Source organism: Mobula birostris, chromosome 28, assembly GCF_030028105.1.
Source record: "Mobula birostris isolate sMobBir1 chromosome 28, sMobBir1.hap1, whole genome shotgun sequence".
In the NCBI taxonomy this organism is placed as follows: domain Eukaryota; kingdom Metazoa; phylum Chordata; class Chondrichthyes; order Myliobatiformes; family Myliobatidae; genus Mobula; species Mobula birostris.
This window is the reverse complement of record NC_092397.1, coordinates 26,288,918-26,315,727: the sequence shown is the minus strand read 5'-3', so window position 1 is coordinate 26,315,727 and position 26,810 is coordinate 26,288,918. Positions and strand designations below refer to the sequence as shown.

Here is a 26,810-nt window from a genome sequence, read left to right as displayed (position 1 = left end):
ATTTAAATAGTGAAAGATTGCAGCATGCTGTTGTGCAGAGGGACTTGTCAGTGCTTGTGCATGAATCGCAAAAAGTTGGCTTGCAGGTACAACAGGTTATTAAGAAGGCAAACGGAATGTTGGCCTTCATTGATAGAAGGATTGAATTCACGACTAGGAAGGTCATGCTGCAACTACACAGCGTACTGGTAAGGCCGCACCTGGAGTGTTGTATGCAGTTCTGGTCTTCATATTTGGGGAAGGTTATACTGGCTTTGGAGGCAGTGCAGAGGAGGTTCACCAGGATTCGAGCGATAAAGCGGTTAACCTATGAGGAGAGATTGAGTCGCCTGGGACTATACTCACTGGAATTCAGAAGAATATTAGGGAATCTTATAGAAACATACAAACTTTTGAAAGGGATAGATACGATAAAAGTAGGAAAGTTGTTTCCATTGCTAGGTGAGACTACAGCTAGGGGATAATGCCTCAAGATTCAGGGGAGAAGATTTAGGACGGAGATGAGGAGAAACTGTTTTTTCCCAGAGAGTGGCGAATCTGTGGAATTCTCTGCCCAGGGAAACAGTTGAAGCTTCTTCACTAAATATATTTCAGATGTAGTTAGATAGGTTTTTACATAGTTATGGAATTAAGGTTTATGGGGAAAGGAGGGTAGATGGAGCTGAGTTTAAGGACAGAACAGCTATGATCTTATTGAATGGCGGGGCAGGCTCGATGGGCCGAATGGCCGACTCCTATTTCTTATGTTCTTAGTTCTTTAAACGCTCGCCCACTTCAACATTAAATTTCGTCCCCGCTAGAATTTCAAATTCCTACCCTAGGAAACCAATTCTGACTATCTGCCCAATCTATGTCTCTCATAGCTTTATACTTCATAATTCGGTCAATTTCCTCTCAGGCTCTAACACTCCAAAGAAGGCAAACCAGCTCAAACACTTTAATCAGGCAACAACCCGGCCGGCAACGCTTTACAAATTCTGCAGATCCTTCCTGTGAAGTGTCCTTTCTTGTAGAATATGCAATAGATTCTGAAAAGGATTTAACGGGAAACTCTTGAGGGATGTTAATTCCATTCCTAATGCACGAGACAGTGAATGATAATTAATGAATCAATTTTACACTCACACCGTGATTAATTGGCCCTTGCAGTTCTACGTAGATCGTGTCTATGTCAGAGGTTTATTTGTTAAGTACTCTAAATTGTACAACCTGCGATGGCCGGGAATCGAATCCGGGACAACTGCTTGGAAGGCAGCTATGCTCACCACTATACCACCATCGCTCAATAACGTTGCAAATGTTTGGAGTACTGAGGTGTCTCCCATAGTTCCATGTGACTCGATCAGTCCCCGAGCTGCTTTCTGTCGGATCATTCCTCACTCTGCGTGGAAGCTGAACGTAAAGCTGCTGATCCCAGAGAACATCGAGGAACTAGAGAGGGAGGATAGAGGTTGGAGAACCTTGAAAGCCTTCTTTGATTCCCCGGTTCTCTGGTGGGAAGCCATCAAGGAGAACATCAACAGGTTCTTCATGGGCAGGGGTATCCAGAAAGCAAGGCAGGAGCAGTAGGAACTGTGTAAATTCCAGAGAGAGTTGCAGCAACTTTTCCTTCTCCAGTCGAACGGGGTGGATATCAGGGAGGAACTGCGAGAGGTGAAGGGCCGGCAAGCCCAGCACCTCGCCGCCGAATCCTCCAAGATCATCTTCCGATCAAGGGTCCAAACCGTGGAGCAGGACGAGACGTGCTCACTCTTCTTCTTCCAGAAGGTGCACAGGGGGAGCTCTGTGATCCACAACCTTATGGAAGAGGACGGCTCAGTTCCGCCCTCGCAGACCGACATATTGAGGATCTGCAGGACCTTCTCTGCCGGTCTGCACGGCGAAAAGTTCACAGACTCAACAGCCTCTCGCAGCTTCCTGACCGCTATCAGAGGTCTTAGACGACGGCATGCGAGAGAGTCTGGACCAGTCACTGACCCTGGACAAGCTGACAGGCTCCGTCCGTTCCTTTGAGTCGAGTAAAACTCCTGAAGCGACGGCTTACCGGCTGAGTTGTACTCGGTTCTGTGGAACTGGATGGGCCCAGACCTGCTGGAAGTGTACAACGCCATGCTTCTGGCCGGCTGCAAGTCAGAGTCCATGAGGAAGGGCATCATCACCCTCATCTACAATCAGAAGGGGAAAGGGAGAACATTAGGAATTGGAGGCCCAACGCCAGATCTCACCAACAGGCACCAGGACCTCGCCTGGCTGGCGGTGAGAGGGGCTCTCTCAGTCAAATCCCTCCTTCATCCCTCCTTCATCCCCAGCAGCTGTGTAACAGAGGACTCTCTGATCTACGGGCTGTTCCCGGGGACGCACACGGAGACCAACATCCGGTGCTGCTGGCAGATTATCAACTCAATGAAAGACGCTCTTTGCTCGGCCCGAAACTTGATGGTCTACAAGAACGTAGAGATGTCCTTGGGAGAATGCTGCCGACTGGCACATTCTCGGCTGCAGGAGTACGTGCTGAGGGACGCACTGAAACTCGGTGCAGCCCTCGCAAGGGCCCGGTGGGGATGGAGCACTGTTTAGGGTTCTTCTCCCGCGGGAGTGGGAGGGGTCGGGAGCGGGGAGTATGCCCCTCAAATATGGTGTGGAAAGAGTAAACAACAGACAGCCACTTGGGTGGCTAAAAGTGCAAATATGGAGCCTGGAATGGAAACACCTCTGAAGGATTGAGAGTTATTGAATGGTTTATTGTGCATAATTTTATTTTTGGATAAAGTACTTTTGAAATAAAAAAATGTGCAATTAAAAAGAGACTACAAAGATCTCTGTGAAGTTTCCAGATATCTGCTATCTTGCCTCATTCACTCAATAGCCGGGGATGTATCCCATCCAGTCCTGGTGAGAGTCCCAACGCTCCCGCAGCTTGTTGTCAACGTGCACTGGAATAGCAGAGTATCCTTTCTGAAAATTCTTTACTGCATCGCTTTTTGTTTGAGGAATACTGACGTGAAATATTCATTTCGTGCTTTCCCCACTTCCTCAGGCTCCAGGCATATGTTCTCTCCTCTGCCCCTGAGTTGTTCTACTTTCCGACCTGCTCTGTGATGTCCCTCTTGTTTTTAATGTGTGTGCAAATTGCATTGGTATTTCCCCAGTCTTGCTTTGCTAAATCATTCCCACTCACCAGCATCATTCGGCACTACAGATTCTCTGTTTAATTTGCATATTGCTGTATATTTATCGAGGGCATTGTCCAATATCCACTTCCTAAACTTTCCTCAAGATTCATTTTCCTTTTTGGCTGAATTTTCAACATTACTGAACTGCTCAACTTTAAATGAATCCCACAGGTCAGATGTGAGTTTACCCAATCTCAGCAGCTCACAGTCTCCACTCTCCCCGTTTCCTGACAAACAGAGTTCTCATCAGATTGCCCTCAGATTAATAAATACCCCAAGGTTGTGTCCTTATTTGGCAATGACGGCTGTCAAAATAGTTTCCCACAGAAAATCATCAGTTGCAAGGCTCATGCCCCAGTGCAAGGTCTCTGAAATGTCTCGAATATATCTGCTTCTGACACTACCCCTAGATGCGAATGCCATTCATTTTCTGTGTATAACAAATTATCTAAAGCATTTTCCATTTTTTTAAATTCCTCTATCACCTTGAAATTATCTAAACTCGGTTTTGCCACTTCCGCTCCCAGACAAATACTCTGTCTACTCGATATTTGCCTTCCAGCATCTTATATACCTCTTTTAAGTCACCTCTCATCCTGCTTCTCTCCAAAGAGAAAACTATTCCCATCCTCAACATGTCCTCACAACACATCATTTATGAAGTTCAACTTAAATTTACTGTCAAAATTTACACGTGTTCCCACATACTACCCTAAGATGCATCTTCTTGTGGTCGTTCATAGCGAATACCTGTGGTTCCATGGTGTAATGGTGAGCACTCTGGACTTTGAATCCAGCGATCCGAGTTCGAGTCTCGGTGGAACTTATTTCCTGGTTCTGCCAAGTGACGTGTCCATTTGTGAACATACTGGAATGTTCGTGAACATTTTGATCACTCCGCGTCGGGGGGGGGGGGAAGGTCGAAGGGCCGCTTTGCCCGAAGGTCGGCAGGTCGGGTCTCGGTGGAGGGAGGCCCCACGGAAGGACTGAGTTTGAGCTGTCGCTCTGCTTGACGCTGACAGAGGCTGTTTTCGAAATTATGAGGCATATGTGATTGGTGGTGTGGACGGTAGTTTATATTGGTCTCTTCCAGTTGTTTTTTTTTTATGTTTTTTTTTGTTACCGATCCTGCTTCCCTACAAAGAGAAAAGCTCTTGTCATACTCAATCTCTCCTCACGAAACCTGCTCTAGGAAGTGCAATGTTTAAAATAAATTTATTGTCAAAGTTCACACGTGTCACTACACGCTAGCTTGCGATTCAGTTTCTTACGATCGTTCACAGTAAATACCTGTGGTTCCATGGTGTAATGGTGAGCACTCTGGACTCTGAAAACAGCGATCCGAGTTCGAGTCTCGGTGGAACCTGTTTCTTTATTCTGTCAAGTGAGGTGCCCGTTTTGTATGTGACAATTTTGGTCACTCCCCATGGGAGGGTGCGTCGGCCAGGAGGTCGGGAGGCTGCCTCCAGCAAAGAGAAAGAGCCCAGTCTTCGTCTATGAAGGCCCCACGGCAGGACTCCGTGACTTCCTCGCTGATTTTCGAAGTTCGAAGATATGCAAGATAGTTAGTGCGGACGGTAATTTATATTGGTCTCCTTAAGGTTTTTTTTCTCTGTGTTTACGTTCTTGGCTATTTGCTACTTTCTGAGTGGGGGTGGTGTTGAAGGCTAATATTCTTGTTGGCGTTTTTTTTTTTCCTGTGTTAGCCGTGTTAGATCTGTTAGATTTTTATGTGCGGGGGAGGTGTTAGGTGTTTGATGTATATTGACGCTGTTTTCTGTGTAGGAGGAACTTGGGGATTAGAGGTTTGATATTTCAGATGTTGTGTACGGGTGGGAGATCACTTACAGTTGTGCGAGGGTGGCGTTGGGATTTTGGGGTTTGCGAGTTCCAATTCTTTTTCCTTGCGTGCGAGAGGTGATGACTTTTCATTCAACGATATTGTTGCTGTTTGATTCTGTATTTCATGGTTATCTGGAGAAGACGATTTTCAGAGTTATATTGTGAGCTCATCCTTAGGGTGAGTAAAACTATCCCCTGTTTTAAAAGCCTGATCGTTGAAGCGTAATGGCTATTCCTGAACCTGGTACTATCGGACATGAGGGCTCGCATAATTTCTTGATGGCAGCATCGAGAAACGAATATCGCCTGGATGATGGGGTCCTTGATGATGATGCTGCTTTCCTTCGGCAATGCTCCGTACAGCTATGCTCATAGTGGGGAGGGCTTTACCTATGCTGGACTGGCTGCATCCGCAACTTTTTACGGTCCACTTCACTCAGTGGCATTGGTGTTTCCATACAGATCATGATGCAACCAGTCAGGATAATCTCTGTACATCTACACAAGTTTGTCAACGTTCGAAAAGACATTTGCACAAACTTGCGTAGAATTGGCTGTGAATGTTGGTAAGTCGTTCCGGGGTGCGAACAAATTCTGTTCCTCTAAGCCTCTACAGTACGAACCCAGTCAACATTGTGGAAACTACAGTCACACACTATCTGTTGCTTTTACAACATTCTATAACATTCCTACCTTTCTGTTCCTTTTTCTCCTGCTGAAACTTAAAAAACCTCTGCAAAGTGAAGCACACAATATCTCTAGTTTCCTCTTCGTGAAATCTCTCTTCCATCCTGAAAGAATCCCAGTTGGAGGGAGGTGATTGACCGTGGCCACGTATTGCTCTCCACTATCAGGGTTGTACAAGTTTCAGTGCTTGAAGCGCTGGGGTTGTACTAGTCTTCAACGGTGGAGTACAATGTAAGGTGGGTTCAGGTCTGTGTGCACTCACACAGCGCTAAGAATTTTATAGGTCTACGTCCCCGTACCGAAGGTCTATATATTGCAAATTACTTTGTTCTGTGTGTTTTCAGTGTTGCAAGTGGCTGGTGTACAGTGTGCGGAGTTTGGTCTGTGTTTGATCGTGTCTTCACTGTGTCATGTCTGTCTTTATCTGTACAGCAAATGGATGCTACTGGAAAACTGTGTCCCCACAGAGTTGTATTGTGGTTGCTGGGGTCTGTGTCCCTGTCATAGAGTGGAGAACAAAGTGGGGTTTATTATTGTTAAATGTAAGATATTTCCAGGAATGCTACAGTTCTCTGATTACACAGCGCAAAGCCAGTTAAGTGTCTACGTATAATAACAATCTCTGTCACTTCAGTACTGGTCAGTCACTGTGAAAGTCTTTGTATCAACGATTATCAAGGCCTGTGTCTTAATAACTTCCTGCCAACAGTTGTAGAGGTCTGTGCCCTTACAGAGCGGTGCGGGCTGTTGTAAAGATGTATCTTCTTACAGTGCGGTGCCTCGTGTTGTAAATGCTTTTGCCCTTACCGTAAGATGCTGATGATGTCTATAGGTCAAAGGTAGAGTGCTGTGCTTTTGTCATCGGTGGAACGTTTTGATAAAACTTTGTACTTGTATCAGAGTCTTGTGCTGGTCTGTGTCTTTACTGACCTGTGTTGTGCTCCGGCAGCTCAGTGTGCTTGGAAGGTAGTGGCAGACCTTTACAGAAGTGTGTCCTTATTACACGAACTGACCATATACACTTGGGTAGATTAGAAGTCTCCTGGAGACTACACTGAGTTTTTCAGACCATTAGTGGACAAAAGATCACTGTGGAATGGGGTAGACTAGTAAACCAATGTATTATATACAAGCTTTTGGTACTACATTCCTACTGTCCATTTCCCAGTCTCTTCCCACAGCTCGGCATGCTATTTCCCCGAAGGACCTGTCCAGTTCCTCTTTGAACACACTGAATGGTTGTTCCCATCAGCTCGGCAGGCTATGTGTCCCAGATGAGAACCACAGTCAAAGCAGAAATAAGGGTTTCGTCACTCTCTCCATTTGATCCTTTGCCCAATGGTGCTGTGATCATTCATCAATAAACAGTGAACAGTACAGCACAGGAAGAGTCCCCCCGGTTCACTCTGTGTCTGTTGACCATGATGCCAGTTGAAACTGCATGTCTGCATGCATGTGGTCTGTGGCCCCCAATGGACTAAACCCCCCCGAAGGATTTACCCACCTTAACACTCTTTGAGAGACCCAACACAATCTCCTCCTTAGAATCAACACATCTTAGAATATCAGCCTACCCTTTCCTGATCTCGCTTTCCTCCCTGACGTTTCCCTTGGTAAACACCAATGAAAAGTGTTCATTTTGTATCTCACCTTCTAACTATGCAAACACTCCCGCCTTTGTCCTGGAGTGGTGCTGCTGTTTCCGTAGTACTATGTTTTCCCCCTAGATCCATCCAATTTGTGCTGCTAAACAGGACATATGACGGTTTTTATTTTAAAAAAATGCAATATCTCCCATTACTCTGAGCTCCTGAATGTCACCAGACTTCTCTCCCTCCCTCACAGGGACAGGGAAGCCCTGAAATCTGACCGGCTGGACTGTCAGTGACTCTCACATGCCAGGCATGGATTTAACCAACACATTCAGCTCTCAGACCGCTCTCTACGATTCCTGCCCAATTCGGCTGCAATTCGCATTCCTAAGTTTACGTTCATCCACATGCAGTTCCCATCATGTCCTCTTCAACGACCATCTGACAACCTCCAGAATTATGATCATTAAATCTCTCGCAGTGAAACTCATCTTGCTGGGCCCTATTCCAATGCCAATCGGGTATGTCTCTCTCCCCGGTGCACCATCTACATACTGTTTCTTCCTGAACACGCGTAAAAAAAAAATGTCCAATCAAGCCTGGGACTGTAAGGGTGTCCCAGTTATTCTGGGCAGATTATTCAAACGCTACAGCTCCGCTGTTGTTTTTACATCAGCCTATAATCTGCCGATTTATCTGTTCGTCTGTCTTCCGGGCTACACGGAAGTTGACAGTGTAATCGATTCACAGTGAGTACAGCTATGCTATTCCTAAATTCTACCCGCATTCTGTGTCACCGGGTTCAGATATGGCCCAAGTGCGGAGTCAGAGACACTGAAGCAGGTTGATATTTCACAGACTTTTTTGAGAATAGTGTTAAACGGGAAAGAAAACAATAAACAGGAGGCCAAACACGGCCGTTAGCTAAAACCCTCAAATGGTGAACTAAGCCTACACTGCGCCTGAAAAGAACAACTAAGAATAAAACGAATACCGCTAGTCTTCAGAGTCAATTGACCTGACTGGCCAATTTCTCAGCAAAGGCCGAATGCAAACAGGCAGCAAAGAGTTGTTGTACTGTGTCCAAGACTCGGCAAATTCTACGACGGAATGAATGGAGTTAAATACTATCACAATGAAATAATAACTAGCTGACACTTGCATATTCACGATCGTAAATGCCGAATCTGATGCGCTGTCGAATCCGTGGTTGCGACAGGACCCCCCTCTCTATGCGCATCCCCTGAGGCACCATAACCTGTGTGCGCTAGAAGTCCCCGATGAGAGACTTGCCCAAGATGTCCTTCAGTGATGCTGGTAGACAATTGCCATGGTGTGCACTGCCAATCTCGGAGGCAAAGACGGCCATGGAGAGACAGAAACAAGAGCTTTTACAGAGGTAGCTCGACCAAGTGACACCGTCAGAGGGATCATTCACAAAATGAGAGCTGTCCGGTTGGAGCTGATCGGGCATCTGCTTCAACAATAAAATAACAGAATCCCGGAGCCTATGAAAATTAACATAACAAACTTAAACAGAAAGCACAGGAAACCACATTACAAAGAGCGAGTCGCTCGAGAAAGACGAAAGGAGCTGTTAGACCATTGATAACTGTTGTTAATCAACAATAAACAATTCTGGTGGTCTAAAAACCTTAGAGCCCAATGCTCTCTGATGCCCCGCACATGCCTGAAGCAGTCACTACAGGACCACCCCATCCCGATAGCTGGCACCTGATGGCGCAGGAAAACCTGAAAACGCGAGAGCCAGGAATGACTCGAGAGACCTTGGGAACTTTAGAGGGAGGCACGAGGAACTCGAGAGGAAGGGCGACTCGGCGATCCCGAGAGACTGAGACACCTGGGAACCCCAGTAGGCTGAGATCAAGAACCCGTAGGCGGGGCAGAGAGAGAGACTTCGGTGTTCACGAGGTGGGGAGGACATTGAGAAACCCTGAACACATGAATAAGCCTTGGAAACAACCGGAAAAATAAAACGTTTAGGAACATAAAGAAAAGCTCTTGGGAAACCTTGAAAACATGAAACTTGAAACGAAGAGAAGGAACCTTTTCAAATCTTATAGTGTTTTATCTTTCACAATTTATTCCAGAGGCAATTAGAATATGAACTCAATTTCCAGATCAAGACAGCATAGATAGGTTTCTTTCATCGCTATGCTAGCTATTTCTCTATAGATCTGTTTAATTTGCTACATGACAATTCAGTTTTCCCAGTCTGCACCATGACTGTACCATGACTTTCACCATGAGGTTACTTTACTTGTGTATCTGCACACTCCAGACAGGGGTCAGCTTTTGGAGTATGGCTTTTCCAGAATTTACACTACTGACGTCAATGATGATTTGTTGAATCAATTGAAGAGCTTACTTGAAGTGCTCATTTGTTATGCAGACCTGAGTCATGGAACCACAAAGCTGGGAACCTGGGTATTTGTGACTTGAAAAGCTTAGAATGGATATTGAAGCAACTCAATATAGACTAGAGAATTAGATATGTAGACTCGAGACTCTGGGAATATAGAGTCTGGAGACGCACTGAGAGTAAAGTTACCCTCTCCTGAAGCCACCAATGTCAAAACGTCACTGTTCAAACTTTGCAAGATCCTTCTGTCACGATGGAGACAGAGAAAAGGGTTTATACATAGGAGTTCTAACGGAACATTGTTGCCTCGCCGAATCACTCTGACCAATGAATCTCATGGCCAAGGTCAGCTGCTCTCTCTCTCTGCTGGGTCCATCATTGTGTGGTTTGAGACTTCCTGTCACCGGGTTCGGATATGGCCCAAGTGTGAGGTGAGAGACACTGAAGCAGATCGATATTTCACAGAATTTAATGTGAACAGTGTGAAAGGGAAAAGGAAGCAATAAACACTCTGGCCGTTAGCTAAAAGTCTCAAATGGTGAATGAAGCCAACACTGCTGCTTAAAATAACAATTAAGAATAAAACGAATACCGCTCGTCTTCAGAGTCAATTGACCCGACTGTCCAATTTTTCAGCAAAGGCCGAATGCAAACAGGCAGTGAAGCGCTGCTGCACTGTTTCAAGTCTCGGCAAATTGTACGATGGAATGAATGGAGTTAAGTACTATCGCAATTAAATAATAATTAGCTGACATGTGCATATTCACGAGCGCAATTGCCCGATCTAGTGCGTTGCCGAATCCGTGGCTGTGACATTGGCTTACTGCAAGTGCCAGCGAGATTTCCTCGCCGCTGTGACATTGTTCCTCATCAGCAGAGCTGCTCCGGAATCTCTTTTAGCCTCCTCTGGACTGTCTGAATCATATGAATCCTAGACTGGTTAGAAACCAGTCCAGTCCTTCTGTCACCCAGATCTCTGTAACCATCGAATCACCGCGCCATGTACTAATTCAGGCTCTATGTACGTCTGCCTTAACAGTTCTGCACCCTGCACTGATATAAACACACTTCAGCCTCTCGGTGCCACCGTGCTCATTAACGTGGCTGCGTTCCGCAACCTCATTTCTACTTTCCGCTCAACACTACCTGCTGACCTGCCGCTGTGATTCCCAGAAAACCACATCTCCATGCGTACATGTCATAGTTTTCTCCGTGTGACGTCTCATAGTGTCATTTGATATTGCAGTCGTTTGCCGCAGCCGCTTGTTGCGAGCAGATCAGACACACAGGTTTGCTGTTGTCCTCACAGAAGAACAACGAGCTTTCCAATTATCGTTGAATATCTGACCTTCGATGTCAACTTTTATTTTCTTGGAAAGCATTTTGAACCACAGCAGCCTTGCTACAGGTGTTACTTGCCTGAGTACTCTGACTGCTCATACTGTGTCTGACGACGTAAGTGGGGCCCTCGTAGTCTTCAGAGCAGGGTGGAAGGTGCTTATGCACAGCGGGCGGTTAACTGCCGCCTATTGTTTTCTAAGTACACACAACAAGCTGCCGGCGAAGCAGGCGGCACAGACAGCGTTGGGAGAGGGAGCGGCTGCCGTACAGATGCATAATAAATGGTCGTGAATATACTTTTATTCCACAAATCATCCCGCGGGCCGGTAGTTTGACACCCCTGTTCGAACCGGATCCGCACTGATAAAATCGGCGATGTTCTCAGATATATCAAAGATGTTTTGCATCATTTCAGTCCAATAATGACACAAGTGCCTCGCCTCTTGGCCAACAGGAAGTTTAATGCTGTTCAGATTTGAAAGGCCATGATGCAGCTTGCTGCCACTTTGTTAGAAATGTCTTTGATGACCAGACTTGTATCATGTAGCACTACAGCAGTGTTGTTAGCCGATCACTGCAACACTGGGGTCATACTGATGTTCTCACGATCCCGTCTGGTAGGTCCCCAGAATAGGAACACTACAATCCAGTAACAATCATCAGTCTCCTTCGTCCTTCAATGCTCGCTGGTGTCAGTATTTTCTGCTACAGACTCCAAATATCAGTAAATATTTGACAGCTTTTGTTCAGGACAAAGGCTCAATTTAAAGGCAAAGGGGATACCCTTGGCAAACAGCAGTGAGCCTGCCATCCACTACTGTAAGTGCCATTAACAGAGGTTACAGGATCACTGGTGACATGGACATTGCACGTACTGTTACCTAAATCTAATCTCATCACCCCGTAGTTGCAGTAACAGACTTCACCCTCATCCTCATGAAGCAGCTTCAGCGCTGAGGATTTATGCAGTCCATGATGAGAAGTTTATTGCCATCGTTCAAAGCAGTTCCATTGGCAAGTGTGATTTCTCTGGGCAGTGCGGTCCAGTGCTCCCTTCACAGCTCTAATCTTCTTATCAAAGTGGTAAACAGAATCAAACTCAGTACAATTGAGGGGTAGACACTGCACTGTTAACCCACTTTCCAAATGTATAGACCTCTTACAGCACACTCAACAACTCGACCGTTTAGCCCCAACATGCATTCATAACTAAGGGTCATGTTCATTGAGTGGAACAGGAGCTGTGCTGCCTCTCCGTGACATGAGGTACTCAAAAGACATACAGTATCCACTAACATTTCTCTCAGTATCGGATCAGGAGAAGAAGCCATCAATTCCAAAAATTGACATGGGGGCTTACATCAGGTGCTAATTTACAATGGGCAGAATTACAATTGTACAAATACTACAGTACAGTTTGGGAAATAAACTTCATAGTCTCTGATGGTGGTGGCGGTGGAGGCAGGCAGACAGGAACAAGGAGTTTAATATTGAAGTGGCACCAGCCATGACCTCATTAAATGACAGAGCAGGTAGGAGGGTCTGAATGGGAACTCCTGCTCATAATTCGGATGTGTGTGTTTCTGTATGTCCCTGTGGTGTGGTGACCAGTGCTACATCTGAGACCCCACTTCCGTTTATGCATTTCCAGTAGAGTTCCCTGCTCTGGCACACTGTGCCTTCAGACAACAAATGCAGGTCTGCTCTATGCCTTCTTCACCCATCAACTGACTGCTGACTGCTGTCAGGGACGTGTCCTCATGTTCTCCAGGGTCCCTCTGCCCCTGCACACTTCTCCATATTCCTCCATGTACTGTGTGTCCCCGGCCTTGTTTGTCTTCCCCACCTATATCTCCTCAGTTCCCCAGATTAAATTCCATGTGCCTCCTGCCTGCCCACCTGCTGAATCCACTGGCCTTTCCTGCAGTCTTCAGCTTCCCTCCTCACGATCTCCCACACGGACAAGTATTGTCACATCTGCAAACTCCTTCATCAGGTGCCCACACTGACAGCAGAGTTTCCCTCACTCCCTCTCACCGAGACAGAGTGGGATCCATTTGTACTTTGCCTTAGATCCTATGGGATCGCTCTGCGCTGTGGGTTTTATCTAACACGTCGCTGACATCCATGTGGATGACATCAAGCACACTGTACAGACATCAAACAGTTGTGGATAGGAACAGGACATTCAGCCGACTATGATTCCAAATTAAACTGATCCCTTCTGCCTGCACAGGATCCATATCCCCCAATTCCTGCAAATTGATCTGGTATTAAAAAGCTGACAACTTTGCTACCACTCCCATCCCAGGCAGTGTGATCCATGCACCCACCACTCTGTAAAACATCTACTTTAAATTTTACTCCTCTCCCCTTAAAGCTATGTCCTCAAGTATGTGATGTGTGAACTCTCAGAAAAAAAAAAGATGCGCACTGTGGAACCTAACAATGCTTTTCAGAGTTTTATCAAATCCTGTCAGGTCTCTCCTCAGGTCCAATGCTCCAGAAGAAACAATCCAATTTTGTCCTTCTGGTCCTCACAGCACATCCTCCCCAGGCCAGGCAGCATCCTGATAAATCTCTCCTGAACCCTCTGCAAAGCCTCCACATTCCTCCTGCAACTAGAACTGCACACGACACTCCAAATGTAGCCTGAGCAGAAACTCTACATCTGAGTCCGGACTTCCTGACCCTTGTATTCTGTGTTTCTGATGATGACGGCGAACATACCGTACACATTCTTTACCACTCTGCCTGTCTGTGCTGCAACTTAGACCCCCTGATCAATCTGTGCGTTAATGCTGTAAGGGTCCTGCCATTAAATGTGTATGTTCCCTTCACATTTAACCTCACACTTGCCAGGATTAAACTTCACTCTCTTCACCAACTCTCCTGAAAAATAATCAAACAGCATCCAACCTTCCGATGTTGAGAATAAATCTTCTCTCAGCAATGATTCCCGGTGTCGCTCGGAATTATCTCCAGCAATCCTCTGAGCACTGCCTGGAAGTTGACCGGCCGGTAATTACTCAGCCCATCCCCATTTGCCTTTGTAAACATGGACACAATGTCAGCAGCCTTCAATCCTCCCGCAGCCAGAGAGATTGGGAAATGATGTGCAGAGTCTCTGCTGTTTCCACCCATCCTCCTCTGAACCGGCCTGGATGTGTTTATCAGCGCCAGGTGAATTATCTGTTTGCTATGATGCTGAGCAATATTTCTTCCCTCGATACGTCACTGCCCTCTGCTGCTTCTGCTCCTGATTCTTGTCTCATTCAGACCCTTGCGCCTGCTCCATGGTTCGATAAGGTCATGGCTGGTCTTATACCTCAGCACCACCTTCTGCACTAAGCAGAGATACAGCTCGGATGGGTTGAAACTAACTTGACAGTGGGATGGGAAACGGAGTGAGAGTGCAGAACACGAGGTAGTTTACAAACACAGTCAATGTGTAGAGAGACTCTTAGTAAGGAAAGGCTGATGGTAGGGCAAAATTGCAGTCAACGGGGTGATTTCCAACATAAAGGGGGGACAAAATCAAAAAATGAGCATACAAGACTAAAGTTGATGTATTTGAATGTGTGCAGTATACATAATAAGATTGGTGAATTTGTACCACAGTTAGAGAATGGCATGTATTATGCTGCAGGCATCACTGAATTATGGCTGAAAGATTATATCTGGGAGCTTAATATCTAAGGATACACATTGTATCAAAAGGACAGGCAGGAAGGCATAGTGGATGGTGTTGCCCTGTTGGTAAAGAATGAAATCAAAGCATTAGAAAGAAGTGACATAGGGTCAGAAGATGTTGAACCATTTTGCATAGAGCTAAGGAACTGCAAGAGTAAAAAGACCGCAATCAGCATTGTTTTCTGAAGGGAAAATCTTGCCTGACAAAACTGTTGGAATTCGTTGAAGAAATAACAAGCAAGATAGACAAGGGAGAATCGGTTGATGTTGTGTACTTGGATTGTCAGATGGCCTTTGACAAGGTGCCATGCCATACAGGAGGCTGCTTAACAAGCTACTGGAAAGACACCAGCATGGATAAAGCAGTGGCTGATTGACACAAAGCAAAGAGAGGGAGTAAAGAGAGCCTTTTCCAGTCACTAGTGGTGTTCCACAGGGGTCTGTGGTGGGACCGATTATTTGTATGTTACATGTCAATGATTTGGACGGTGGAATTGATGGTTTTGTTGCCAATTTTACAGACGATGCAGAAATAGTGGAGGGGCAGGTAGTTTTGAGGAAATAGGGAGTCTACAGGAGGACTTAGAGAGATTAGGAGAATGGGCAAAGAGCGGAAGATGGGTCAGGATGCGGGTATATGGGAAGTGGGCAAACTATACCTCTAGTGTTTGTAGATCTCGTACTGGAGATGCAGCATCACTTCACCCTGCCACTTTGATTTTGGCCCACGTTGTCATGGTCTCGGTCCCCGACTTGCCTTTATTGGGATCTTCCTCCTCGTTAACCTCCGTGCTGGAGTTTAAGTTAAAATGGTGGAGTTATTGCTTATGGATAGTGTTTTGGGGGTGGGGGTTTTATAGGGACTGAGTGCTGTGATCTGGGGGCTGTGCAGTAGCTAATTGAGGGGAGCTGTGGGGAGGGACAGACCCGGGGTAGAGTTAGGTAATGGGGGTGGAGGATTCACGGCGAAGGGAGGTGGGATGGAGTGGCAACTGCATTTGCGGGGCGGGGTGAAGGTTTCTGCGGGACCTTGCAATAGGGGGCAGGTCTGAAACAGGAATCAAACTGCTGCTGATATTAGGTAAATTTGACCCCTTGATGGGGTGAGGGCGTGGGTTTAAGGGGGTGTGTATGAGGGTTGGAGATGTTACGTTTAGGGGTAGGGCAAAGGACTGTCAGGTAAGCCCTTTTGTGGGGTGTGGCTTGAGTTATTTGGGTGCTGTCCGGTTTAGTTTGGGTGCGCAGTCCAGTGGAAGTTAGAATTAGGGTGAAGTGTAGGGTTGGGAATGTTTATGGGGTGTCGTGGTGCTGGTGATGTGGGGTGAAACTGGCTCTCTGATGGGGAGAGGGCCCACGTTTATGGGGGTGTGCAGGAGGGTTGGAGGTGTTATACTTAGGTGTATGGCTGGATGGAGGGGCCACAGGACTTTGTGGTGGTGGGAGGAGTTGAAAGAGCACCCGGTCTGATGATGAAGTGGCGTAAACTTGGCCCCCGGTGGAGAGAGGGCTCAGGTTTATGGGGGTGTGTAGGATGGGTGAAGTTTTTATGTTTAGGGATATGGCTAAGGAATGTGGATGTAGGCCTCCGCATTTGGAGGAGCGGAGAAAAGGAGCATGGGGCCCAGTGTTAAGTAGGTCCCTTTTTCGGGGTGTGTCCAGGGTTAACTAGGGTGTGTGATCCTTTGGATGTTAGGATTAGGTTGGGGGTTAGGGTTGAGGGATGTCCGCTGGGTGGTGGGAGTTAGAGCTGGTGATGTGGGGTGAGCTTGGCACTCTGTCGAGAAGAGTACTTGTGTTCATCGGGATGCATTTTTCCCATGGGATGAAGCTGGAGGGTTGGGGTGAGTGTTGCGTCTGGATCAAACTGATCGTTGCGAATTTATTCTTCCGAGTGGTTATCCCTTGTGGAGTTATAATTTCGAACTTTATCCCTCTCTATTCTGTTTAGATGTTTCTATTTGGGAAATTAGGTTCTGTTCTAGTTGTTCGGCTCTATTTCCAAAGTAAGACATACCTTTCCTATTTAATGGTCACCTGTCTGAACTTTGTTTCTGGGTGGGTGAATGAAGGGGATTTTCCTCTTCCTCCCTACTCTGGTTTTCTCAATAATTTTCTTAATTATTGGGTGCAGTGTTGGCCAAATGAAAAACACAACATTAGTCCCAACAAGTCCGTTAGTTTCAAGGACTCCGCTGCAGGAAATGCAATTTCCGGTCATATCGAACGGACAGATTCCTGACCAAAGACAACCCCGCTCCTTTCCCTCCTCCATCGGGCAGAAAGCACAAAAGCCTGAAAGGACGTGTCACAAGCTCATGGATAGTTTCAGTCCAGCTGTTTTGTCTATTGAATGGTTTCTTAGTACGATAAGGTGTACGTTTGACCTCACAGTCCACCTCGTTATGATACTGCAGCTTATTATTTACCTGCACTGTGCTTCCCCTGTCGCTGCTACACTTCAGTTCACCCGGACTTCTGGTTTTACTGGCTTGAGCTCAGAAAGTACAAACGTTGTAATAATAATAATAACAACAATAACAACAAAGGAATATTGTCGATAGCATGAAATGTCGAGTTTGAAAGTGAGTTGTGGAAACAGTGTTGGTGTGAGTGAGGTTGAATGAATTTATCCCTCTGGTTCAACTGGCGATAACATAAATTTAAACATGAAATACACTGGTGCCCTGTAAGAGTTTCTGTTGTTTGATCGTCCATGTACAATATATTAAGTTTATGTCAACATGAATGTAAGCAAGGCAGGTCGTGATAGTGTTCTGTTTTCTATATGTGGATTTTTTTAAATCTTTAAGTGAATGTATTAGGCACAGCACGGACGGCACAAAACGGACAGCCAAGGCCACTGGATCAAAAGCGTGCCTGGATAGTTTGGAGCACCACCATTTCGGATAACAGCCGAACAGCAGCTGACCGATTGCATAGTAGAGGCCACCTGAATAAAAGCAAAACACATGGACACCTCCTGGTTTTGAAGGCGGCGAACAGAGATCGGTGCTTCGACTGGCTTTTTACAATCTGTATCCCTGGGAGGGATCAGGGAGTCAAAACCGATATAAACACGTAGTCGGCAGGATTCGAACCTGCGCGGGGAAACCCCAATGGATTTCTAGTCCATCGCCTTAACCACTCGGCCACGACTACAAGTTCTTCACAGGTAGATTCAAATCCCGGAGTCAAATAAACGGGGTTGATCCTGAACTAAAAGCGGGAGTTGCTGGAAATATTCAGCAGATATGTTAGCGGCTGTGAAAAGAGAAACCGAACTCACGCTCAGTTCGGTGACCTTTCACAAGAAAATCAGTGCCCGGAATTGGATGGATGGAATCTCAGTGAGAGCGGAGCAGGATCGGGAGATGTAGAATCCTTGTGGGGGAATTAAGAAGCTGTTCGGGTAAGAAGACCCCAATGGGAGTTTTTTTATAGGCTTTCGAGTTGTAGCCGTGGATGTGCTCTACAATATAAAGCGGGAGATTCTCTTTGCCTGCTGACTGTTATTTAGGTTATAAACACAGGAGATTCTGCAGATGCTGCAAATCCAGAACACAGAATGTCGGGGCAAGTCACCAGGTCTGACAGCATCTCTGGGGAGGAGGAAACAGTGCATATTTCGTGCGCAGATGCCTGTTGAGTTCCTGCTGCATTTTGTGGATGCTACGTCGGTCAGTCTCGACGTGACCAGCAGCGACCGCAGTCTGAGGTGAACCGGAGAACACACCCGCACTCCGGGATTTATTTTGTCCATTCCCGAGTCTCATTCACCTTCCCATCCGTCCATATGATCCAATGAAGGTCAGAATTCCGTCAGTTTTGAATGGACCACAAATCTCTGGATCTCAATGTGAAAGTGAACTGCTGTCGCAGCCTCTCTCTCCTCTGCAGGGACTTGCCGTCGGATTCCTTACGATTCTTACGGTTTAGCAAGTGGTTAGAGCTCTTTCAATGACGCTCCTGTGAAATAAAAACATTTTAGAATGGAGTTTGGGGAAGTCTCACTGGCTTCAGTCTCCTCAGGAAGTGGACACACCGGTGCGCTTTCTTGCTGTTCTCTGTGGCGTTCAGACGGCGGGTTTGGTGGTCCGCTCTGTCTCTCTCGAGGAGCCGTTTATTTGCGGTAATGAGCGGTCAGCCTGCACCTTCCAAATGAATCATCTCTTTAGTCTTGTCCGCGGTGAGACTCAACGTCAAGGTTTATGTGTGCCGCGGTACGATCATTGTGCCGACTGCAAACCTGATGATTGTCCAAAATTCCAGCTCACTGGCGTGGAGATGCCGGGGATCGAACCCGGGACCTCATACATGCAAAGCCTGCGCTCTTCCACTGAGCTACATCCCCAATTGAAATACAGAAGTGTTCAGGTCCAAACCTTCCTGCATATCACAACTGAGCAGTGCAACACAGACAATGGCTGATGGCCACAGTCATTCGGCCCCGAGTCTGCTCCACCATCCAGTGCGATCATACTTGATCCTTGTTCAGTTCTCTTCCCGAACACCATGATAATTTTTTTGTGGAATGAAACCAAGTAGACTCCAGCAGAATGATCACGGAAAAGAAAGCATGTGCCACGTTCTGAAGCATAGTTTGAATGGTCTCCTCGTGAAAAAAGATGGACGCCTCACAATCTCCCTCGTTATGACGCCCCACCTTATTATTTTCCCGCACTGTGCTTTCTCTGTGGCTGTTTCACTTTATTCTGCATTTAATTAATGATGAACCTTGTTCTCAGACAATGCTGTGTGTCATGATATGATGTCTATGAAAGCAACTCACATAAAAAATGCTGGTGAACGCAAAAGGCCAGGCAGCATCCATAGGAAGAGGTACAGTCGACGTTTCGGGCAGAGACCCTGCGTCAGGACCAACTGAAAGAAGAGATATTAAGAGTTTGGTGTCTATGAAAGGTATGAAAGAGAAGCTTTTTGTCACATATTGTATCTGGAAAAAATAAAGCAATTTAAATCCCCACTGAACTCTGTACGGCAGCAGAAAGGGAGCATCCCCCCATTCCACCCCCACCCACTATCCCAGCAGACAATGAAATGCACAGTAACTGCTGCTGGATCACCAGACACCCTGGCTGGGCTCGAACCACCAACCTCTCGGTTAACAGCCGAACGCGCTCACCGATTGCGCCAAGACAGAGGGTAAAAGAAGGATTTAATGACCCATTTCTTCGTTTGACGATGTTGACTATTAGTCGATGCTAGGACACCGATTTTCATAATCTGCGGGAATGAATGATTTCCATTAGAGAGTCGAGGACACCATAAAAAGAAAACGTGAGGAACAAATATTTGTCCGATTTAGAAGCTTCGCGGGGAACTCCCAATAAACTTATACAGCATCTGCAAACGACTCGGCCACAACTACACACTCCTCACAACTGGGCAGGCCAGGCACAAGGGCATTTTACATGGAATGTAGTCACTGTGTCCCGGAACGTATGGGGAGTGTATCGATCCCGGGGTAAGCAAAAACAGGATAATTTCTGAAGTGAAATCCGAAACTGCCGGAAATATTCCACAGCTCAGGCAGCGTCTGCGGAGGGAGAAACAGAGTTCACGTTTCAGGTCGATGTCCTTTCACCCTGAGCTCTGGGCGCGGAGTTGGAGGAGAGAATCTCACTCAGTCTCTGCCGGGTGGCCTGAGCTGGGCGAAAGCGTCGGTTTCATTCTCTTCCTCCTTTCTAACTCGTTGAACCGGACTCCTTAAATCGTGCGTAAGACCGGCCTTTGCTTAAAGTTTAAAGTATAGTAGAGGTGGGTGAAGCAAATATTTTAGTGAACATTGTTCCGCTGAATGGCGCTGAGATACAGAGTCGCTGAGGGGATATCTGAAGAAGCAGAACACCGATCGCGAGATTCTCCCTTCCCGGGGTCACTGCAGACCGGACTGTGCCACATCCCTGATGAGCAGATCATTTCAACATCAAACTCCGACTTAACCTCCTTAACACTTTTCTTTTTGCTTTGAAAATTCGGTTTGAAATCAAATTTAGTATGGAAATAGCAAAACTAATTCCTCGTCGGGGAAATGAAAACCCGTTTTCCGTGACGGGCGGGTATATTAACTAGTGACGAGAAACCAGTGCGGAAGTAAATCTGTCATTCAGATGTCCGAACACACGAGGTTTCACGGGGTCAAATCAACATTCGTTCGGGGACTGCGAAACCGGCACTTTTCAGACATTTTACATTTGTTCCCCTGCGACCGGCGAGATCTCGGGAATCCTTTCCGATTCAGCTGCTTCTTTGTCGAGCACTGGCTAGAGGACACGCTCCCGTTTGTGCCTGATTGTGCGTTGGGATGAAGAACATTCCCCAACAGGATTTATTGTCTGAGTAATCGTTGCAGGGCAGGATTTGGAAAGCGGGGGCGGAGGGGGGGGGGGTGGGGGGGGTGGAGAGACAGAGAGAGACAGAGAGAGAGAGAGAGAGAGAGAGAGAGAGAGAAGGAGAGAGAGAGACAGAGAGAGAGAGAGAGAGAGAGAGAGAGAGAGAGAGAGAGAGACTCCTCTGCAAGGTCTTCTCATCTTTTTCTCCAGTCCTGATGAAAGGTCTCTGCCAGAAACGCTGAGTGTACTCTTTTCCATAAATGCCGCCTGGCCTGCTCAGTTCCTCCAGCATTTTGTTTATTTTCTCTCTTTTCCAGTTGGGACGAACGGGCATCCACCGGAAACATCAAATCTCTTCTTTCTGCAAATGTTGCCTACCCACTGCGTGTTTCCAGCATTTTTTATATACAAGACACGGGTTTATTCTGCAGAGAATAGATGACATTAAGTTACCTCAATCTGTTAATCTTACCAACCAAACAGAAACCTCCGCAAAAATTAAAAAAGGATAACATATAAAGGTACAGTCCAGCCGAAAGCCAATGGATTTCCTTGCATCTACCAATGATGGGACGCCGTCGTGTATTAAAGCGCACTGACAGAAAATTGTTGTTGTTAGCAGTTGAGATAGCAGAGGATGGTTTGATCCATCGACCTCTGGGTTATGGGCCCAGCACGCTTCCGCTGCGCCACTCTGCTATGGAAAAAAAAACAACATTGCTCTCCCATGAATGATGTGCAACCTCTTGCGTTTGTTTGTGTATGCGCACGTATCATTGTGTGTGTGTTTGCGTTTGTGTGTGTTGGTATGGGTGTGTGTTTTTGCGTATCTGTATGTGTCTGGGTCTATATTTCAGTCTGTGTCTGTGACTGAGTCTGTCTATGTTTGTGTCGGTGCCTGTATCTGTCTTTGTCTTCTCTATGTCTGTAAATGTCTGGGTTTGTGTCTGTATGTCTATGTCTGTATGATGTCTGCATCTCTGTCTCTGACTGTTTCTGTCTATGTCTGTGTCGGTGTCTGTATATGGTTAGGTCTTGTCTGTGTCTCTCTATGTCTGGGTCTCCTTCTGTGTCTGTCCATGTTGCATCAATTCCATTTCCCCCTTATTCCTACCCACTTACTTCACTTTCTGTCGATAATTCTGTCTCCACTTTCGTTTCTTTCTTCCTTACTTTCTGGACCACCCAGTTATTCTCTCCGTGTCGTTTATGCTTTATCCCATCTTGCACAGTTCCCGATATTTCGCCAGTGAATGTGGTTTATCTTATTTAATTGTTGACTTGGACAATTCATCCCTCTTGTGGGGCTTCTTATCAATAACGACATTCTGAGCCACACTCGGGAATCACGACGTTCAATCCCGACGTCCCATTGAATTTCCAATCCTGTCCTGATCATTGAATAAATGTTGGAATTTCAAGCTGAACCAGAAGTTCACCTCGTCTCCCTGTGAACGGAACTCGCCGATTTAAATGCTGACTAAGTTTCCGCATCGCAAGTCCGTACCTCAAACCACCCCTTCATCGGGATTTAGTTAGACCATAAGACCATAAGACATAGGAGCAGAAATCGGTCATTCAGCTCATCGAGTCTGCTCCGCCATACGATCACGGCTGATCCCAGATCCACTCAACCCCATACACTTGCCTCCACCGCAGTCTGCGGCTGAGCATTCCACAGATTTGTTACTCTCAGGCTAAAAGCAAAATCCTCCTTACCTCAGTCTAAAAGGTCTCCCCTCAATTTTGAGGCTGTTCCCTCTAGTTCTGGACACCCCCACCATAGGAATCATCCTCTCCTCAACGACGGCAATGAAAGGCCAACGGGAAATTTCCTCATCTGGGATTTTCCGTCCAGATTTCAAACTTCACAAACAACAATGTGGAAATGCGGGATTTGGACATGGGACTTCACACATGCGGTCCTCCACTAAGCCACGTCACCACTGTCAAATGAACGATGATATCTTCTCTCTGAGATTCTGATCACAAAGGTCGGACGTTCAAAGATTGAAAATAGAAGTCGGAGTAGGCTATTCGGCTTTTCGAGCCAATTCCGCCATTCATATCGATCGTGGTCGCTCATCTAACCTCAGTTTTTCTTCCCGATTATTACGCACGCCCTTTCATCCTTTTTGTATCTAGTCATAGTCATAGTCATAGTCATACTTTATTGATTCCAGCGGGAAATTGGTTTTCGTTACAGTTGCACCATAAATAATAAATAGTAATAGAACCATAAATAGTTAAATAGTAGTATGTAAATTATGCATGTAAATTATAAAATAAGTCCAGGACCAGCCCATCGGCTCAGGTTGTCTGACCCTCCAAGGGGGGAGTTGTAATGTTTGATGGTCGCAGGCAGGAATGACTTCCTATGACGCTCTGTGCTGCATCTTGGAGGAATGAGTCTCTGGCTGAATGTACTCCTGTGCCCACCCAGTACATTATGTAGTGGATGGGAGACATTGACCAAGATGGCATGCAACTTAGACAGCATCCTCTTTTCAGACACCACCGTGAGAGAGTCCAGTTCCATCCCTACAACATCACTGGCCTTACGAATAAGTTTGTTGATTCTGTTGGTGTCTGCTACCCTCAACCTGCTGCCGCAGCACACAACAGCAAACATGATAGCAGTGGCCACTACAGACTCGTAGAACATCCTGAGCATCGCCCGGCAGATGTTAAAGGACCTCCGTCTCCTCAGGAAATATCTGAAGATATGTCTGACCTCTCCTCCATTTATTCTCATTGTGGGGAGCTGTGTCAGGGAGAAAAGGAGACGTGACTGTCTGTGGGTCCCACACCATTGACCTTTAAAATTTAAGGAGTTTAAGTCAGAGAGCAACAACAGTATTTCAAACTCAGAGTATTAGTTTAAAAGGGTGACGTAACGGCGGATGAAGAAACTATTTCACCAAACCCAAGACTGCGCATTAGTCCTGAATAGAAACAGGACACTTTTGGAAATTCGCATCCACGTCAAATTAAAGAGAGAAGATTTAAATCGGAATCACTTGTCACATTCTTGCAGACTGAAACGGAATGATCATTAACTACCCAAATAAAGATTGTTCCCTGCAGTCGGAATGCCGTCAACCGAGTCGTGAGGATGTCAAGTTGTGAATTTATTTAACTTGCACGATGACGTGAACGAAACATCCGGACTCCTGGGTCGGAAAATGACAGAGAGAGACACAGTGAGTCAATAAATCAGCCACCTGCCACAGAGGACAGTGGTGGTCTGGGTCTTGTGTTATAGCCACCGGCCACCAGAGGGCACAGAGGAGCTGGGTCTTGTGTTATAGCCTCCTGCCACCAGAGGGCACAGAGGAGCTGGGTCTGGTGTTATAGCCTCCTGCCACCAGAGGGCAGAGAGGAGCTGGTGCCCGATGGAACCGCCGCAACACGTATTGGTTGCAGGGCAAACGTTAGATATACTGGTGCCAAATGAGAGTTTGTATTGGTTTCATATTCCATGTTCTGTCCATTCATTTCATGGCAAACTGCATGCAAAGAAAGACAAGTGGTGATAGTATTCTATTTTATATATGTGGTTATCGCTTTCAGTAAATAAAATAGGAGCATACACACCGGACAACAAAAGCAGCGGGATTTCCAGAGACTATGAGTGGCCTCGACCACTGATGTTCCGGTAACGCGCAAGGCTCTGATCGGTTGCGCCACAGAGACATCCTGAAAGAAATTGGAATAAATCGGCTCTTCCTGGGTTTAGAAACGGTGACCAGATGTTGGTGTTTGCACCGGTTCATTTACAATCCGTGTCCGTGAGACGGATCAGAGAGTCACGAAGAATATAAAACAAAAAATGAAGAGGCAGGTAATTTGTCAGGATTCAAAACTATGCAGAGACAACATAATCGATTTGTTATCCATCGCCTTAACCACTTTGACACAATAACTATGTTCACACGTGAAAGGAGTAGCAGTGATCCAGAGTCAGGCAAACAGAAATGATCCTGAACTAAAAGCAGAAACTGCTGGAAATACTCAGCATCTGTGAAAGGAGAAGCAGAGTCCACGTTTTGCTCAGTGGCCTTTCGCCCTGAAATCCACGGGGCATTTGGTCGGAGAAAAACTATATTACAGCGGGATAAGTTTTCATCATATCGCGATGACAAACCCAAAGATCCCCATATGGGCCTCAGCAGCAGAGACGAAGGTGTTTGCCGTTTCCCAGCTGACCTGGAGAAGGCGGAGCCGGGCCTTATTCCTGTCACACGGATCTACGTGTGCTGAGGGAGCCCCCAATGGGCTCTCAATGACGGGGTGCCAGGACACTGAAACAGTGAGCAGGGACTGACTGCAATGGTGACGTCTGCAGGGTAGGGGGGGACCGCCGTCCCGGACTTGTTTCACTCTCCTCCTACTTTCTCCCATCAGGTGCATTAGCGCCACCTACTGTAATGGAGTATGAAGGGACACTTGGTGGGGATCAGATGCGACATCAGAAATCTATTTTAACTAAAACATTCACCAGGGTCCTACACGACTTAACCGTCCCGGCCTGAGGTACCAGTATATCCTGAAAATTCCGCACCACAGCTCGACCCATTAAATGCCTAAACAGCTTCCAACATTCCAAAGAATATCTGTGGCACACCGTGATCACATGTTCCACCGTCTCTGAGACATTACAAAAATCACACGAGACATTCCCTTACTACACAACAAGTTCCAAAGAGGAGTGCAAACCCGTATGTCCGAAGGTAGTGCACCCGTGGCTGACAAGAGAAATTAGGGATAGTATCAATTCCAAAGAAGAAGAATACAAATTAGCCAGAAAAAGTGGCTCACCTGAGGACTGGGAGAAATTCAGAGTTCAGCAGAGGAGGGCAAAGGGCTTAATTAGGAAGGGGAAAAAAGATTATGGGAGAAAACTTGCAGGGAACATAAAAACTAACTGTAAAAGCTTTTATAGATATGTAAAAAGGAAAAGACTGCCAAAGACTAATGTAGGTCCCTTACCGACAGAAACAAGTGAATTGATTATGGGGAGGAAGGACATGGCAGACCAATTGAATAATTACTTTGGTTCTGTCTTCACTAAGGAGGACATAAATAATCTTCAAGAAATAGTAGGGGACAGAGTGCCCAGTGAGATGGAGGAACTGAGCGAAATACATGTTAGTAGGGAAGTGGTGTTGGGTAAATTGAAGGGATTAAAGGCAGATAAATTCCCAGGGCCAGATGGTCTGCATCCCAGAGTGCTTAAGGAAGTAGCCCAAGAAATAGAGGATTCATTAGTGATAATTTTTCAAAACTCGTTAGATTCTGGACTAGTTCCTGAGGATTGGAGGGTGGCTAATGTAACCCCACTTTTTAAAAAGGAAGGCAGAGAGAAACCGGGGAATTATAGACCGGTTAGCCTAACGTCGGTGGTGGGGAAACTGCTGGAGTCAGTTATCAAGGATGTGATAACAGCACATTTGGAAAGCGGTGAAATCATCGGACAAAGTCAGCATGGATTTGTGAAAGGAAAATCATGTCTGACGAAACTCATAGAATTTTTTGAGGAGGTAACTAGTAGAGTGGATAGGGGAGAACCAGTGGATGTGGTATATTTGGATTTTCAAAAGGCTTTTAACAATGTCCCACACAGGAGATTAGTGTGCAAACTTAAAGCACACGGTATAGGGGGTAAGGTATTGATGTGGATAGAGAATTGGTTAGCAGACAGGAAGCAAAGAGTGGGAATAAACGGGACCTTTTCAGAATGGCA

The 26,810-nt window shown here is 46.2% G+C and overlaps 1 protein-coding gene and 4 non-coding genes across 5 annotated transcripts in view; 2 read left to right on the top strand and 3 right to left on the bottom strand.

Moving 5' to 3' along the window:
* The window catches only part of LOC140189167 (uncharacterized), a 420,311-nt gene that overhangs the window by 178,473 nt on the left and 215,028 nt on the right, over positions 1-26,810 (top strand). The window lies entirely within an intron of this gene.
* Positions 1,211-1,282, bottom strand: trnag-ucc (transfer RNA glycine (anticodon UCC)). Its single transcript has one exon. It is a non-coding gene; the product is annotated as a tRNA-Gly (tRNA).
* Positions 3,928-3,999, top strand: trnaq-uug (transfer RNA glutamine (anticodon UUG)). The gene has a single exon. It is a non-coding gene; the product is annotated as a tRNA-Gln (tRNA).
* On the bottom strand, positions 17,789-17,870 carry trnas-aga (transfer RNA serine (anticodon AGA)). The gene has a single exon. It is a non-coding gene; the product is annotated as a tRNA-Ser (tRNA).
* On the bottom strand, positions 18,991-19,062 carry trnaa-ugc (transfer RNA alanine (anticodon UGC)). Its single transcript has one exon. It is a non-coding gene; the product is annotated as a tRNA-Ala (tRNA).